The 18,396-nt window shown below is 47.4% G+C and overlaps 1 long non-coding RNA gene across 1 annotated transcript in view; it reads right to left on the bottom strand.

Moving 5' to 3' along the window:
- Positions 1-1,264: 1,264 nt before the first annotated feature.
- The window catches only part of LOC138481789 (uncharacterized), a 471,880-nt gene continuing 454,748 nt past the window's right edge, over positions 1,265-18,396 (bottom strand). The window contains exon 4 of the long non-coding RNA XR_011274405.1: positions 1,265-1,989. This is a non-coding gene — a long non-coding RNA (uncharacterized lncRNA). The remainder of the gene's footprint in view (positions 1,990-18,396) is intronic.

Here is an 18,396-nt window from a genome sequence, read left to right on the forward strand (position 1 = left end):
TCTCGTACCTTTTCCGATGTTTTCTCAAGGGACATTTCCCCTATGGTTTCACATACAAGGCTCTCTCCGGGGGTATTTTCAAGGGATATGCTAGGATACCTACTGGGTCCCCCCTAATCATTTTTATGGGGCTTATCGACATATTCAGAAACACAAAGGTTAATTCGTGTTTGTGTGAGATAAAGGGTAACATTTTTAATATACCTTTCTTACAATGTCTAACAAAAAAAGACCAACCCAAGGGATTTGGCACTCTTATTTGTAACGAGATTAGAATGCTGTTGCTTCCTTGTAGGAAATAATCTTGAGGAAAAAAAAGATGTTAGGTAGTGCCCTTAATGTTCTTTCAGACAGGTGGAATGGCTTCAGAGATTAAGGGGAAACATTTCATTCCCATTTTTTGTTTCATGGGTGGAAAATGTGGTGTTTGGAAGATGACAAATAGAGGGATGGGATTAGTAGGGTTTGCGGGGTAAATTGGAATAGCTGGGGCCGTGAAATAAACAAAGGGGATTGTGGGAATCATAGGGCCTCATTACGACCCTGGCAATAAAGGGTTTAACGGCGCCGTAAAAGGTGTCGGCGCCATTAAACCCTTAACGCCTGATTACGAGGTCCCTTTGCGGGACCCGACCTTAACGCCTGTTTTTAGCAGGCGTTAAAGTAGGGTGCCGCAAAGGGACCTTGGTGCTAAGTACGGTGCCGCAATTTGCAGCACCGTACTTAGCACCTTCCCCATTCCCATTGAGCCCTATGGGGCAAAAATGGGAATGGGGAAGGGCCCATGGTGAATGGGGAATTACCGCCCACCTTGGAATGGGGGGTAATTCCGCCATTCACCATGGCGGACCCCGGCATGGACCATGGTGCTAATAGCACCATGGTTTAGCGCCGGGGTCGTAATGAGGCCCATAGTGTTTTGTCTGATTAGGTTGGGGATGTGGAAAATGATACTCAGAGGAACGGAAATGAGAAGGACAGGTAGTATTTGAATGGAGACTGGTGAAACAATGATTCCGGGAATTATGCTTTTTGGGTGTAACTTTGTTTGGGACCTTAGAGGATTGATTTTGTACGAAGGGGTTGTTGGATCTGGGCCTGCAAAATCTAATCGGAGGAAGCATGGCCGAGATATTATATCCTATATACAATTACCTATTGGCTGCCTAATACTCGTGGCTACAATCCGTGCAGCTTATTTGTGGCTATATTACATACATGAAACAAATCATAAAATGACATTTGACAAATAAGTATCCCAAGGGCAGACATATCCAACCTATTCAAATTGTGAAACAAACTCTCGCTATCATATATGTTATTTTTTCCTGGTTCTACAGCCCATTACTGCGGCTACAACCTGTATTGTTACTGTCACTATAACAGACATTTTCTAGCAGTTATAAGGTGCACCCAAATCACAGTGCCCATTGATTGCTAAAATACCCACGTAAGTCCATGACTACATGCACCCCCGTCCGGTACCTGTGTCTATGGCCCATTTTTCCTATTGCTGTTTACCTTCCCATGTTCGTAAACCTCTCTCCCTTGTCTTGTCATTTGTCAGTAGTGTCTATTTGTCATTAATGGGTCAAGGAACATTGGGAGCCCGTGGGAAACACATGCCCACACATATGCTAGGCTACAGCACATTCTGATAAGCACACCCCACATGCAAAGGGTTTGGAGATAAAGGGGTCAAGTTCTGAGCAACTGCTGGTCTTTGGCAGTTTCCTCTTATAGAGAAAATATTACACTCCCCAGCATGCGTAGCTGGAATTGTAATTCCTCAGAAAGCTCACTCTTGCGTGATCTTGAGCAGATGAGCCTATAAAATATCACACCCTTCATCCAGCCGTGCTCTCCATTCGTGCTTCATTCCTGGATTAACAAGTCGCCTGTGCTGCTCCATATGTCTTCTTTACTGTGGTCCGCCATGCTTCCGCCATTAATCCCGCTCTTCTGCTTCGGACCTTCAAATCGACGAACCTGCACGGAGGAAGTGAAACAACAAGTAAGACATGACCTGCGGCACCTCTGAATCGCCAAACCTGCACAGGAAGAAGAAAACAACATTAACGCCATAATTTCATGCATTACTAAGGTACTAACATTGCATCTGCTTTAACAAGCATAGCAATGCCATTAAACAGGAGCCCAGTTGCTTTGTCATAACATGCTGGCAAAACTCTTGTGGCTTGCTTTGATACGCTTCCAAGGATGTACATTACGAACTGCAAGCCGACCCGCCTTGGAGCTCCTGATATTGTTTTTGGAAGCATTGTGCAAGCAAGGCAGAACTAACCACTAATGGAGCCCTAAGGGAAATTGTATGTATGTAACTAACATCACTTTTCCACAAGATTACAGACTTCTCAGGAGTGCTGGAAACACGAGTACCTAGCGAAGGACTGCAGTAACATCACAGATGCCCTATGTCCCCTAGGAGCTCTTGCCTACCTCGAGCAGAACACAGGTAAGGCACTACAGTACGCTGAGCCCAAGTTTACCTTTCCCACTGGACTAGGGTATCATGGACAACTAAAGCAGGGTCAATCGGGAGGTAAAGGCTGAACCACAGGCATGCAGGGCAGAAACAAATGCACTACTGCAAGATGTTATTACTACTTGGGATGCTAAAATGCATTAAGACCCAGGTTTAACACATTTCATGCTTGAGCACGAGCTACCCCTCCAGGGGAGGCGACTGGAGGCTGTCTACTGAAGATGATGCAGGTCATTACCCCTGTCAATGTCTCATTAGTGCCACTGGAAAGGTTTTGTGGCAATCCTTTGAAATATGCTGTCTTTATTAATATGTGCCAACTACATTTTCTCATGCCGACCACAAGGTTTGCCTAATGATAGTGTCACAGTGACTTTTATTATGTCCTATTTGGCAGTTGGTCCATTCCATTGGTTGAAAGGGGGGACCGTTTGTTACAGGATTATGTAGGATTCAAGAGAGGGCTAGAGATATGATTCACCTGTAAGGCAAATGATCAGGCCTATGGATAATGAGCTACTGATGTTGCGTCAAGGGGCCCAAGATGTAATTACATACATTACCACCTTTAATCGACTTGTGGGGAAAACAAATTTCCTGAGGAAAAGAGAACCTTGCTGTCCTACCAGAGTTTGCTAGGGGAACTTAAAAATGTATTAGTTCAAGTAGTTTACCCGCCTTTGGATTGTGCAAACTTTATAGACTTGGTGGTTCAGTTGGACCACAGGTTAAAGGAATGGAAGGGAGACCGAAATAGAGATAGTTGCGTTCCCTTATTTGTTAAAAGCAAAGGAGAAAACCTCCCATCAGGTAAACTGGTGGATAGTCTTGAACCTATGCAAATTGTAGGGCTTTGAGGGACCTTGATTAATTGGGAACCAAATGGACGGAGACAGTTGCAGCTCTTCCTCTGCTGCGGGTCATTTTTTAATGCAATGTCCGACTCGACAAAGACCCCACGAAAGTCTTTAAGGTTGGTTGATAAGACTAAGCCTCAGTGTGAGGTGCTGGAAAACTCCAGTGCTTCACAGCCTTAGGGGATGATCTGTTGAGCATTTCCCTTACACAGGTCCCAGGACGATGTGAGGGTGGTCGGTATGTACATATAACAGCAGAAATTTCCTTGGGGGCAGACTTGGAATATCAGGTACCCAAAGTAGATAATGTTGACGGTGGGGAGACCAGTAATTATCTAGATAATTGTTTTTCTCTCCAAGAGTGCACGGACAATTATTCATCACCAGTACATTTGTAGAGCAAGAAAATAATTTGAACGCAGGTAGGTGAAGCAATAACTCACAACCAGATATGCAGTTAGCAAAATAATGAGCCCTTATACGGCTATTTATTCATAGCTTGGAAGCAACAAGTGATAACACAGAAATAAATCACAGAAAGAACAGAGAATTCAAAAGAAAATACATCACCATGGGCGTAACAGAATCCCTCATCTCGCCAGAAGCGGCTGGAAGACCCCGGTAACAGCCAGGCAGAGAGCACAACAGCCCACAGGAAGGTCAGAACAAGGCGTCCTCCTTCTGACTGAGGTCTTTTTGGTTTCCCCTGACCTTCCCGATAGCTCCGCATATATGCCCTCCTCAAAAGGGGTGGCAATTTCTCAAACCTTCTGACATTAGAGTTTGCGCATTGCTGAGTGACTATTGATTGCCGGCCGGTCAACCGACAGTAACCCCAAGGAGCAAAGCTTCCCTCTTCTTCTAAAACACCACGGCAAACAATTCCATAACTCATAGCAAGACATAACAAAACCAGCTTTCCCAGCAGAATGTCCTTGACTGGCTGCATACCAGGTTTAGAAAGCATGTCTTTCAGCAAAGCAAGTACAGCTTTTCACTGAGGCATGGAATAAATATCCATTATGGCTCTGAGTGCCCCCAGAATGCACCAGCGCCATGTTTTAGCTCAAGCATAACAATTCCACCCTTGGATATTTATCTTCCATAGCCCAGTGGCAGAGGAGATGGTCTCTGGAACCGACGAAACATTAGAACCAAGTTAGGAATACATTGAATACAAAAACAACCAAGTATTATAATAGCTAAAATAATGCAAATGCAGACCAAGGCGTAACACAGTGTACTCCCAATGTCAGGAAGCCATGAAAATAACCAATCCCACCAATTCCCAGCATAACTTTGAGATACTTGGGAAATGAGGTCCCTCAAACCTCTAATATGACTTTCAATGGATCGTGAATGGTCACTTAGATTGAAACAACACATACCTTCCACTGCGTTACAGCCCAAATTATGTTTCAGCAAGAGATAATCAACGGCAGCCCTGTTTTGCAATGTTGATTTTCTAATAACTTTGCTATGAAGGAGCAACTCTTCTAATGCTTGAGAAGTATGATTCAGACCTTTTACCACTAAACATGCTAGTTTAATCAAAGATTTGTAACCCCCAGCAGCTAAAGCCCAGACTCCCACTAATGAAAGGGCTAACGCTAGAACTTCAGTCTCGGATAATAAATGCACATGTGAATTACAATCCGGGGATAAACCCACAGATTCAAAAGTTGACCTTTTGCTTCGAGACATGACTGGGTGTAAAGGAAACATCATTAGCCCTAATCGAGTTAAGGCACATGGACCTCCGGAAATGTTAGCTGGAATGTAAGTGTATGTGATATTGCCACATGAGAAGAGCCATCCTGTTGGAATTTTGTGTGATACATATGACTGGCAGCTAACACTGTATGATTGCAAGACAGAATTATTCACACTGGTACCTGTGCGTGGAACTCGAGAACACAACCTTTTTTCAAACGTAGTTTGATTTTTCTGTTTGGTTAAATTCAACTGTTGGCATTTGCCAATTTCATTTACATCGCAGGTCATAAAGTAACACACATTGCCTTGAGTTATATTGTATGTTATAATACGTGTTAAGTTCCTCCACTTGAGATCTGTTTCTTGACAAAACCTGCAGTACACATAGACCGAAAAGGACTGTCTAATATCGGAATCCTGAATCAAAGAATCATTGTGCGTGATGCCAAAGATGTGTTTTAGAACCGGAACTGGCGTCGGTACCGCTACTAGACATGTAGTCAACAAAGCTTCTGCATGTTGCACGTCAGTAAGGCAAAAGTGCATAATGTTTAGTACTTGCTGTGCCAAGTATATCCACATATTCTCAGTTTGTGTAATCATCGGGGAATAGTTTCGCATCCTAAAGATATCTGTTGTATAGCTGGCATCAAAGTTGTTTGAATCTGCACCTGACGTGATTTTCGCATTCCACAAATCCATTTCTTCGGTCTGGCTGGCTTTTCAGCATCGGCATAGGGCTGCTTTTGGACATCATTGCTCATCATCATTGGTGTCCCCTGGATCGCTGGCATAGATGCGACATGTTTCGTGGGAAGCAGCATGCCGTTTGACTCTCCCAAACAGAGTCCATTAAGTCCCACAGTTACACCAGCCAGACACAGGATCTACAAGGCAAACCCAGAAAAGAGATATCAGTGTTGAAAATCACTCTCTTAGGTAACATTTGTCTGCGGCACATACTGCCATTTCTTACTACCGGGCTCCATCACTAAGACTTCCTGGTTCTTGCCTGATGCAAAAACATCTGCAGGCACTGGTGGGCCACTTGGGCTTTCGACCCACACCTTCGCACCCGGTACCATATTGTCTGAAGAGCCAAAACCAAGATCCCCACAGGTAGTTAACACTGTAGGAGGCTCCCCCTTTTTAATCATGGACAACTTAACAGGAATAATAATCAACTGGGCCACCCGATCGCCCTTGTGGATCGGTAGCAATTGTTCCCCACTATTCATCTGGATGACTTTGATCTCACCTTGGTAATTGGCATCAATGACCCCTCCCAGCACTTGAACTCCCTTCAATGCTAGGCCAGATCTAAGGGCAATCCATCCCATATGCTCTGGAGGAATTTGTACCCCAATCCCTGTTCCAATCACAACAATCCCTGTTGGGTCTAATCTGATTTCCTCATGAGAATGCAAGTCTACCCCTGCTGACTCTGGAGTCGCCCGATAGGGAGCTAAAGAACCCGGGGTAATTTCCCAGTACAATAGAGTTTCTCTGACTGAGTTGGGTTGAATCTGTAAAGCAGGAGTCATTTGCTGCATCAAAGGAGTTTCATGATTATTCACAGGCCTATTGTTTAACACTTGCACCGCATCAAACACACGATCACACCAGCCTGTTAAACTGCCTTCTCCGGATTTGCGCAGCTGCTCTTTCAACAAACCATTCATCCGTTCAATTAATCCTGAAGCTGCAGGGTAATGCGGCACGTGATAGAGCCATTCAATACTCCTTTTCTGACAGTACTCTTGAAGTAATTTGCCTTTGAAGTGTGACCCATTGTCACTTTGAATCTGCAAAGGCAACCCATAATGCAACGTGATCTGATCCAACAACTTAATAGTGTTCAGTTGTGTGGCACGCTTGCACGGTAAAACCATCATGTATCTCGAGTATGTATCCACAATAGTGCATGCATACTGACAACCTCTACTGATTGGCAGGGGTCTGAATTAATCAATCTGCCAAATTTGACCTGGTAATTTTCCTCTTCGCAACGTACCCTGGACAATCGGAGGGATAGGCCTGTGCTGTTGGTGTTGGCACACTGGACATTGCAAAATGATTGTTTTCACTACCTCTAAAGGAATACTGATGCCCACCTGGTAGTAGCCTTTTCTCCAAGGTGCCCACATTTCTGGTGAGCCTACTTGGCCAATGTTTAGATGGATTTCTGAACTCTGTCCTGGAAGGGCTGAGGTTTAGAAGGCCAGCCTAGTTTCTTGGAACAGGGTAACCTCTGGACAAGCCAGACCAATCAGGGTAGCGATCACGGCGGTCAAGACTAGGTCTCAAGAGGGGTGAGGGTGACTGAAAGCCCGCAATGAGCACACAAAGCAAGGACACTTACAAATTACTCCAATCAGGTATTATATTAAAAATATATACACATTTATTACAAGGCCTTTGTAACATTGACCGTAGCGAGAAATCACAATAAAACTCAAGTAAACCAACACATACCAAACCAATACAATATATATACAAATACAAACGAGTCTAATGAGTTAGACGCACAAAATGTGTAGACCACCTAGATGGGGAGGAAAACAGGCAGTGCGAATAATAATTAGACTCAGTCCGCCTTCAGAGGCACCTAACTAAAAGGAAGTCCAAGCCCTACGAAGAGTGGAGCCTTGTGCTCAAGAGTACCTGCACACGCTGGTGCCAACGGGCAAAAGGGCAGTCTCTTCGAGGGAATCAGGCAGTTTAGTTCGATGAACAAATGAAGATGAACAGAGCTCCGCGACTCAAGCGCAGCCTCCACTGGGGGCAGAAGCAGAGCGCGAGTACGGAAAGGCGTGCTGTTAGACACAGCGGGGAAAAGCGATGGGCTACTGCAGGAGGGCGACCAGTTCCTAGCGATGCTACTCACCGGTCCCCGATGCAGGCAGACCCAGGCTTCTCCGCGTCAGTTTCAGAGCTGGCAGGTTCAGATACGAGCAGGGGACGTCTCGGCGTCGTGTAGATTCCGCAGCAGCAGAAGTTGAGTTGAGGATTTCCCAAACGCAGTGAACCCGCACAGTTTGTTACCTCAGCAGGGCAACGGAGAGGCCGTGTGTATTTCAGCCAAATGTACACTACTCACTTCAGACCTGGGAATGCCAAGTGTACGAATCGGGTGAGAGTGACAAGGACTCGTAATACAACACAACCTGATGGCGGTTACAGAGCAAGACTCCTGGGTAGGGTTGTCAGTCTGCTGGATGGCCCAGAGACACTTCCGAAGGCTTACGTGAACTTGATGGTGAAGATGCCGAGAATAGTTGGTCCCACTATTCCAAGGGGTCGAAGTACCAGTACAGGCCTTCTCGTTCGATCAGAGGTAGAAAGGGTTTCACAAAGCGACAGCAGTGCAGAGGAGCAGTCCTTCAGTGGGTCACCAGCGATTCCTCAGTTCAGCCTCGTGGTTGCAGGATACTTGGCTCGTGAGAACTCAGGAGATCGACATGGTAGTGGCGTTTCCAGCCCCCTCTTATCCACGGTTCCCTTCGCGCCAAAACGGAGGGGACCCAATGGGAGATCCGCTCATAAAACACTCACACCATATGTGGACCTATCACGGACCATGGGGGTCCCAGGCATTCACACCACCCTAGACTCTCTGGCGCCCAGGATGTGTATTGGGACCAGACATCCCAGCCCCCCATCCTGTAGGCACACAAAAAGCCTGTAGAAGCCTGCGAAAGCATCTGTGTTTCGCGGAAAAGTACATGCCCAAATAAGGAAGGCCCCGGGTCGGCTTGACCTGGGGGAGGTGAAGGGAGCAAGACGGTCAGCGGACAGGACGAAGAGCCTCGTGGTCTGGCCATTTTGGGAGCCAGGCCACCATTTTGGGCTAAGCGCAAGAAACGCGCTTAAAACGCCAAAAGGAGCTCAAAAACACAAGAAACGATCGCTGCCACCAATCCCGTCCGTGATTCACTTGCACCGTTCATTTACAATCCAAAGAGAGTATCTAGGGCCTGTAGAAGACTAGAGACCCAAGAGAGCAGTAACTTATCTTACAGTGCCCTCTTGTGCCATGTTGCGCGAAAGCTGCAACATGATAAAGAAACTACGGAAAACAATGTTTCCCGGTACTGAATGTTTTAAGGGCATGTCAGTTTCCCCGTAAGAATGGAGCGAAAGCCCAGAGGAGTGCGGCAGAAGGCTGCACTTCTCTGGCAAAGTCTAGATCAGGGTGAAAACTACAGCAAAAAGTTTAGGGGTTGCCACATGGAAGGAAAATTACCCACAATTAAGATATCTTTCCTAACACTCGCCTCTCCCAGACTATGGACAGGGGGAACTAATCCACCCCTGGATGAGTCTCGTGTTCAGGTCGGTTAAACATTCTGGACAACCCATCAGCATTGCTATGTTGGACACCTGGCCTATGCTCAATAGTGAAGTCGAAGCCTTGTAGACTTATGGACCACCTAAGCAATTTTGGATTCTCTCCCTTCATGTTCATCAGCCACTTTAAGAGCTTATGGTCAGTTTTCACAGTGCAGTGGGTCCCATAGAGGTATGGCCTCAGCTTCCATAGGGCCCACACAAAAGAGAAACATTCTTTCTCCACTGTGGACCATCTGAGCTCTCTGTCCTTAAGCTGGCGACTAATAAAACCAATAGGGTGTTCCTTACCCTTCTCATCTACTTGCGATAGTACAGCTCCTATCCCAGTGTCAGAGGCGTCCGTCTGCACAATAAAAGGTCTTTGATAATCAGGGGCCCTGAGGACAGGGGCCTGGCACAAGGATTCTTTTAAGCCATTGAAGGCCTTCTCACACTCATCGGTCCAAGTTACCTTCTTGGGTTTCTTCGGAGTAGTGAGGGCAGTCAGAGGGGCAGCTATGGTGCCATAGTCTGCCATGAAATTGCGGTAATACCCCGTGAGTCCTAAGAAGGCTCTCACTTGGGTCTGTGTAGTGGGGGTAGGCCAGTCTTGTACTGCTTGTACTTTACTGGGTAGAGGATGTATCCTCCCTCCACCTACTTCATGTCCAAGGTAAACCACTGAGCCTTGTCCAATCTGGCATTTACTAGCCTTTATGGTCAAGTGTGCTTTCTGAAGAGCCTGGAGCACAATCCCGAGGTGTTTCACATGGTCTTCCCAGGTGGCACTGAAAACTGCTACATCATCCAGATATGCAAGACAGAATTCGTCCAACCCATTGAACACATGATTCACAAGCCTCTGGAAAGTGGCAGGTGCATTCTTCAACCCGAACGGCATTACCCTGAATTGGTAAAGGCTGCCTGGAGTAGAAAACGCTGTCTTCTCATTGGCATGTTCTGCTGAGGCTATTTGCAGGAAGCAAATGAGTGGGCACCACGGGAGTATAAACCTGTTTAGTGTCCTTAAAGGTCTCTAATGTGATGAGTCTTTTTAAAGAAATATGGTTCAATGTACAGGAGCCGGCTGAAAAAGGTTTGGAGACACCCAATGAATAGGTATTTTACCTAATCTTTTGCTTCTACTGCTAAGGCTAATTGCCAATAGCCAGCAGTGAGGTCAAACGTGCTGAGGTACTTGGAGGCACCCAAAGTATCCACCAGTTTATCTGTTCAAGGCAAGGGGTGTGCATCTGTCTTGGTGACAGCATTCAGAGCCCTGTAATCCACGCAGAACCTCAATTCAGAAGTGCCTGCCTTTGGAACCAAAACCACAGGGCTGGACCAAGGACTACTAGAGGGTTCAATCACCCTAAGGTCTAACATCTTGTTGACCTTGGTCTTAATGTAAGACCGTACTTTGTCTGCCATCCTGTATCCCCTACTTTTGGTAGGTACACTGTCTCCTGTGTCTATGTTATGTTTGCACCAAGGTGTCAAACCAGGCGACTGTGAAAACAGGGGGGAAAACTGCCTAAGCAAACATTTCACCTCAGCCTGCTGAATAGAAATCAGGTTAGGGGCCGCTCGGACACCCTCAAAGGAGCTATCTGAAGGACCGCTTTGGAACAGGTCGGGGAGAGGTTCAGACTCCTCTTCCTCAACATCTGAAGCCAGTAGCAGTGCTGCGATTTCGACTCTTGGGACGAAAGCCTTCAGCCTATTTACGTGGAACACTTTTGGAGCCTGTCCAGGCCTTCCAAGGTCCACTAAATAGTTAACCTCACCTAGGGCCTCCACCACTGTGTAAGGGCCTGACCACTTGTCCTGTAAAGCTCGAGGCCTTATGGGATTCATGATCAGGACTTGCTGACCAGGTGTAAAGTTGATGAGGGAAGCTTTCTGGTCGTACCAATGTTTCACCAGCGCTTGTCCTGCCTTCAATTTATCACTAGCCAAGCCCATCAGTAGTACCATCCGTTTTCTGAGCCCCAGCACATAATTTACTACGTTGGTAGTAACAGGGGGAGTGGGCATCTCCCATCCCTCTTTGACTATGGCTAAGGGTCTCCGTACAGTATGACCGAACAGAAGTTCGAAGGGGCTGAAGCCAACACCCTCCTGTGGTACCTCTCGGTAGGCAAAAAGTAAGCATGGTAAAAGAAGATCCCATTTTCTTCTCTGAGGTTCTTCCAGAGCCCCAATCATGCTCTTTAACGTTCTGTTGAAACGTTCCACCAGACCATTGGTCTGGGGGTGGTATACAGAAGAGAACTTGTAGGTGACCCCACATTCTTTCCACATAGCCTGCATATACTTTGACATAAAGTTGCTGCCTCTGTCAGACACAACCTCTTTAGGGAAGCCAACCCTAGTAAAGATACCAAGTAACGCTTTTGCAACTGACTTAGCAGTTACAGTTTTCAATGGGATGGCCTCAGGATATCGGGTTGCAAAGTCGACTAGCACCAAGATAAACCTATTGCCTGAGGATGTCTGCGGGTCGAGAGGACCAACGATGTCGATCCCTACCCTTTCGAATGGTATTCCCACAACTGGGGGTGGTACCAATGGAGCTTGGATTGTTGAGCCACTCTTACCAGATAACTGGCAGGAGGCACAACTCCTGCAGTGACTTTCTACTTGCACCCGCATCTTGGGCCAGTAGAAGTGCATGGATAAACTTTGCTTGGTCCTCTTAATACCAAGGTGACCAGCAAGGGGCACTTCATGCACCAATTGCAGGAGGAAGGGTCTTACAGCAAGGGGAACCGCCAACCTATTATGGTCTCCTTCTATAGACTCTGTGGGCTCACTAAACAGGAGTCCACCTTCCCAATAAATCTGATGCGTCCCAGGAGGTTCACCCTCAAGCTGGGAGCAGGCCTGTCTCCTTAGGCCTTCCAGAGATGGGCACTCACGATGGCCTTTACTGAATTCTTCCCTGTCAGGACCACCTTCTACTAACAAGTCTTTTAGTTCCGGATGGTCGTTGGGGTCAAATACTTCAGGCATCGCCACCTCCTTGTCAGGCTCGGGCGATCGACCAACTTCCTCGACTGCAGTGGTAGGCGAGTTCGGGGGAAGGTTCTCTTTCCCTCGTCTTGACTGCTTACTCCTTTCGCCTTGGGTTTCCCCTTCGCTGGGGCGGCGTATTGGTCTTGGCCAATGCTGCCCGTGTTTGAGACCGTGTGCAGGGCCTGTCGGCAGTGTCTCCTATGAGCCCTAAAGCTCTGAGATCGTTGCCTAACAAGACCTTTCCTGGGACGTTTCTCTGAATGCTCACTGGAATCCTGACTGCTGTACCATTTAAAGTAAGATTTACAGGTATTACTGGAAACATGCGAGGTGGGCCGTCAGCCAACTTAGTGGGCATCAGAGTAGCTCTGGGTCTACCAAGGTAGAATCCACTACAGTTCGACTGCACCCACTATCCCTAAGAGCTGGAGTATCCACTCCATTGATCAGCACACTGTCTTTAAAGTAGTGTCACGACTCGCTCCCTTCGCTCCCGTTCCCGCCACTTGGGGGCATGTTTTGGGGCTTATTCCTTGCTGGACATTTCCTCCGAACCTAATGCCACAGTGCTGTAATGAATTGGGAGCGCTAAATCCCTATTTTCCAAACTACTTCCCTTCCGGATCCATTCCAGGTTTTTGGCAGCCAGCATGCTTCTTTAACCAAATGACTGTGCTTCCCAGAATGCCTGGCCCACTGCTCCACCTCCACCCTTGCAGGACAAGGTTGGGTGGAGGATAGGCAACACCTGTGGCTGCAGGTGCAGCAGTCAGCACACCTGAGGCGTGTGCTCGTTAAACAGCTTTAAAAGCCTCAGTCTCACTTCAGTCCAGAGCTGGTCATCGTTTGCAGTGTTCCTGTTTTTGACTAGTCCCTGGTCCCTGGTTCCTTGCCTTTGTACCTACTTCCTTGTTCCTGTTTTCTTGTTTCCTCCGCCCTGAATTTCGGATTCATGCGCTAATTGATTTCTGCTCCCTTGATTTCCCTTTTTGTCTTCCCCTGTTTGCAGGCAGCAATTCTCAGTGCTTTCCCCTTTTAGATGCAGCCCAGTTTGTCTGTGTTCTATATTTCTTTGACTCTGTCCTTTGCTGCTGTTACCCATTTGCCTTAGCCTTCCTCTTAGTTTAGTTTCCTGTCTTTTCCTTGGAAGGGTAGGGAGAAGTTTGCATAGGTTATTTCGTTTTTCCCTGCTCCTGATCCTTACTTTCTAGAGGATCCATTCCATGTTTTCCATTGCACTTCTGCATCCATTTCCCATTTGATCATTAGGTGTGGTGTGTGGTGGTAGCTAGCTCCTGTGTGAATGCTTATGTTTTCCCCACTATTTGTAATCCCTATTCCTACTTAGGTATTTAGTTTTCTGCAGCGGATCACGCTCCGCTGCCTTCCAGTCTCCGCCCTTGCCCTGCCGGGCTCTCCACATTGCAGCGGATCTCGCTCTGCTGCCTTCCAGTCTCCGCCCTTGTCCTGCCGGGCTCTCCACATTGCAGCGGATCTCGCTCTGCTGCCTTCCAGCCTCCGCCCTTGCCCTGCGGGCTCTCCACATAGCAGCGGATCTCGCTCTGCTGATTCCCAGCCTCAGCCCTTGTCCTCTGGGCTCCCTGCCCGGCAGCCTGCCTCATTCCGGCTGCCTACAGCCCTTGTCCTCTGGACCTCCCTACTTCTCCCATTGCTGTTATAGCCTTTCTGGGTCCCAGATTCATCAACAGGATTCGTGGGCTAGCTGACATTCAAGAGGTGTATCTCGTCCTCGTGAGTACAGTTCCTAAATTCCCTTATGTAATACCATCAAGAGTGTTAGTACACAGATCCTGTCATTGCTGGCCCTCCACGTGGGTTTAGCGCTGTCAGTACCTGTAACAGCATTGGGGGTAAGGCGCTTGCCGACTTTCCTCGCGGTCAGGTGCTTACCCCACATCCCTTTTCATATATTGGTTTTGATGTCACACTCTATTTTGCACTCCTGGGTTCTAGCATACCTGAGTCGTTGTTCCTGGGTGCACATTTCCCTTGCCATATTCGCTGCCTTAGTACTCGCCTGACTAATCCTGACAGGTAGTGCTTGGTATTATCTGGAATCCTAGCATAAGCCTCTGCGACTTTAGGCTCCCAGAAACCCAGGAAAACTAAAACTACCTCAGCTTCTATCGCGCTGGGGAAGGAGTCTGAGGAGAAGGATGCTCCTGTAATCTCTTCTTCCCCGTAGGAGGAGAAGGCCAGATTAGCGGAGTGGACCCCCAAAGGTTTAACCTTACACCGGGGATCCCCCTTCACGTGGTCAGTTGCTCCACAAGCAAAACAAGATCCATTGGGTCTGTTTACATAGGGAGGCTTATTGTAACCAGAGTTCTGTTTCGGAGGCTGACCTCCACTACCCTGTGAGTTCTCTTGTGTCTTACCCTTATTTTTCTTTTTGTGGCCCTTTTGAGAAGAAGATTTATCAGATTCTCCACCCTCCTTATCTTTGGACTTTTTCCCTTCCTCCTGCTTACCAGGATGAGTTTTGTCCTTATGGGACACTCAATTTGACACCCATAAATCTGCGGCAATGGCAAGCTTCTTAGGATCTATCTACTTCGAATCGGCCAAATGCTGCTTAAGCTCCGGGGAAGAAGATGCAAAAATATGTTCCAGCATGACAAGACTTATCATGCCTTCTAAGGTAGAAACCATATAACCTTCGACCCAGCCAGTCAAGTTTTTTAAGGATTCGGTTACATAAGATACCCAAGTACCACCTTCTTTTTTCTTATACTCTCTGAATCGTTTTAAATATTGGACAGGAGTCTTTCCAAACTTTAAAATGAGAGTTTGCTTTAACATTGCGAAATCCGCTCGCTCAGCCTTCGACATTTCCATAATGGCACTACAGACAGAATGGGGCAGTCTGCTGAGTAACCAGGCAATCTTATCAGCATTGTCAACTTGTTGAACTTCGCATGCATACTCAAACGTATTCAGCTAGTCCATAATGTCATTCTTTTCCTCATACACACTGAGCAAATCTTTTGGAAGCCGTGGATGAGAGGAGGCCCCAGACCCATGTCCAGGACCCTTGGATCCATTTGCAACCTGAAGCTTGGCCAGTTCCAACTGGTGATCCCTGTCTTTCTGTTTTTCTGCCTGTTCGATTTTTAGCTTGACCCTATTGAACTCAAGCTCTTCCTGTAGTTTGGCTATGTTGAAATCAAGCTCCTTCTGCCTAAACAGCAGCTCTTGCTTCTTGAATTCCAGCATGGCATCCCCATCGACACAGCCAGAAGAAACATTAGACATCTCATCCTCCCTTTCCTTGTGGTCGCGGTGGGCCAGCGCAGCGGCAGAACCGTTGGTTCTACCAGTGAGAGCAGCCCCACCTCCTTATGCACTGTCCTCAGAAGTTATAGCGTCAAGCTGCGCTTCTTGCCACGCCACGATTCTTTGGATCATATCCATTTTGGTGCCTTGAGAGGAGACACCTCTCTCCGCACACATCTTTTTCAATGTTTCGGATTTAGAAGCATTTAAAGTTAACAAGGTATTTGTTTACATACTGTTAGATAGGACTATGGCCTTTTAAAAGTTATACTACGACAATTCACTACGTGTCCTGGTAGGAATAACTTGAAATGCCTTCGCTCGTGCGCAACACTGGATACCCTCAGTCGTATCCCACCGCTGTACACCAATTTGTTAAGACGGATTTCTGAACTCTGTCCTGGAGGGGCAGAGGTTCAGAAGGCCAGCCTAGTTTCTTGGAACAGGGTAACCTCTGGACAAGCCAGACCAATCAGGGTAGTGATCGCGGCAGTCAAGACTAGGTCTCAAGAGGGGTGAGGGTGACTGAAAGCCCGCAATGAGCACACAAAGCAAGGACACTTACAAATTACTCCAAGCAGGTGTTATATTAAAAATATATACACATTTATTACAAGGCCTTTGTAACATTGACCGTAGTGAGAAATCACAATAAAACTCAAGTAAACCAACACATACCAAACCAATACAATATATATACAAATACAAACGAGTCTAACGAGTTAGACGCACAAAATGTGTAGACCACCTAGATGGGGAGGAAAACAGGCAGTGCGAATAATAATTAGACTCAGTCCGCCTTCAGAGGCACCTAACTAAAAGGAAGTCCAAGCCCTACGAAGAGTGGAGCCTTGTGCTCAAGAGTACCTGCACACACTGGTGCCAACGGGTAAAAGGGGAGTCTCTTCGAGGGAATCAGGCAGTTTAGGTCGATGAACAAATGAAGATGAACAGAGCTCCGCGACTCAAGCGCAGTCTCCACTGGTGGCAGAAGCAGAGCGCGAGTACGGAAAGGCGTGCTGTTAGACACAGCGGGGAAAAGCGATGGGCTACTGCAGGAGGGCGACCAGTTCCTAGCGATGCTACTCACCGGTCCCCGATGCAGGCAGACCCAGGCTTCTCCGCTTCAGTTTCAGTGCTGGCAGGTTCAGATACGAGCAGGGGACGTCTTGGTGTCGTGTAGATTCCACAGCAGCAGAAGTTGAGTTGAGGATGTCCCAAACGCAGTGAACCCGCACAGTTTGTTACCTCAGCAGGGCAACGGATCGGCCGTGTGTATTTCAGCCAAATGTACACTACTCACTTCAGACCTGGGAATGCCAAGTGTACGAATCGGGTTAGAGTGACAAGGACTCGTAATACAACACAACCTGACGGCGGTTACAGAGCAAGATTCCTGGGTAGGCAGGTCAGTCTGCTGGATGGCCTAGAGACAGTTCCGAAGGCTTACGTGCAGGAGATGGTGAAGATGCCTAAAATAGTTGTTCCCACTATTCCAAGTGGTCGAAGTACCAGTACAGGCCTTCTCGTTCGATCAGAGGTAGAAAGGGTTTCACAGAGCGACAGCAGTGCAGAGGAGCAGTCCTTCAGCGGGTCACCAGCGATTCCTCGGTTCAGCCTCGTGGTTGCAGGATACTTGGCTCCTGTATTCCTTTCTTCGTGAGAACTCAGGAGATCGACATGGTAGTGGCGTTTCCAGCCCCCTCTTATCCACGGTTCCCTTCGCGCCAAAACGGAGGGGACCCAATGGGAGATCCGCTCATAAAACACTCACACCATATGTGGACCTATCATGGACCACGGGGGTCCCAGGCATTCACACCACCCTAGACTCTCTGGCGCCCAGGATGTGCATTGGGACCAGACATCCCAGCCCCCCAACATGGAGGCACACACAAGGCCTGTAGAAGCCCGCAAAAGCATCTGTGTTTCGCGGGAAAGTACATGCCCAAATAAGGAAGGCCCCGGGTCGGCTTGACCTGGGGGAGGTGAAGGGGCAAGACGGTCAGTGGACAGGACAAAGAGCCTTGTGGTCTGGCCATTTTGGTAGCCAGACCACCATTTTGGGCTAAGCGCGAGAAACGTGCTTAAAACGCCAAAAGGAGCTCAAAAACACAAGAAACGATCGCTGCCACCAATCCCGTCCGTGATTCACTTGCACCATTCATTTACAATCCAAAGAGAGTATCTAGGGCCTGTAGAAGACTGGAGACCCAAGAGAGCAGTAATTTAGCTTACAGTGCCGTCTTGTGCCATGTTGCGCGAAAGCTGCAACATGATAAAGAAACTACGGAAAACAACGTTTCCCAGTACTGACTGTCTTAAGGGCATGTCAGTTTCTCCGTAAGAATGGAGCGAAAGCCCAGAGGAGTGCGCCAGAAGGCAGCACTTCTCTGGTAAAGTCTAGATCAGGATGAAAACAACAGCAAAATGTTTAGGGGTTGCCACATGGAAGGAAAATTACCCACAATTAAGAAATCATTCCTAACAGCCAAACCCTCCAACGTCTTCCTGAGCCTCTGCATCCACAGATGAAATCTTTGAGTGTTCATCTGCAACAGAATTAAACCAATGCTCTAATGAATCTGCAGCACAATGCGCATCCACATGATACACAGTGACTTCACTTTGTGATAACATCTCAGAAATATCATGCCACAGTTCTTTTCC

The sequence above is a fragment of the Ambystoma mexicanum genome, chromosome 5p, assembly GCF_040938575.1.
Source record: "Ambystoma mexicanum isolate Mex_15411 chromosome 5p, UKY_AmexF1_1, whole genome shotgun sequence".
Lineage (NCBI taxonomy): Eukaryota > Metazoa > Chordata > Amphibia > Caudata > Ambystomatidae > Ambystoma > Ambystoma mexicanum.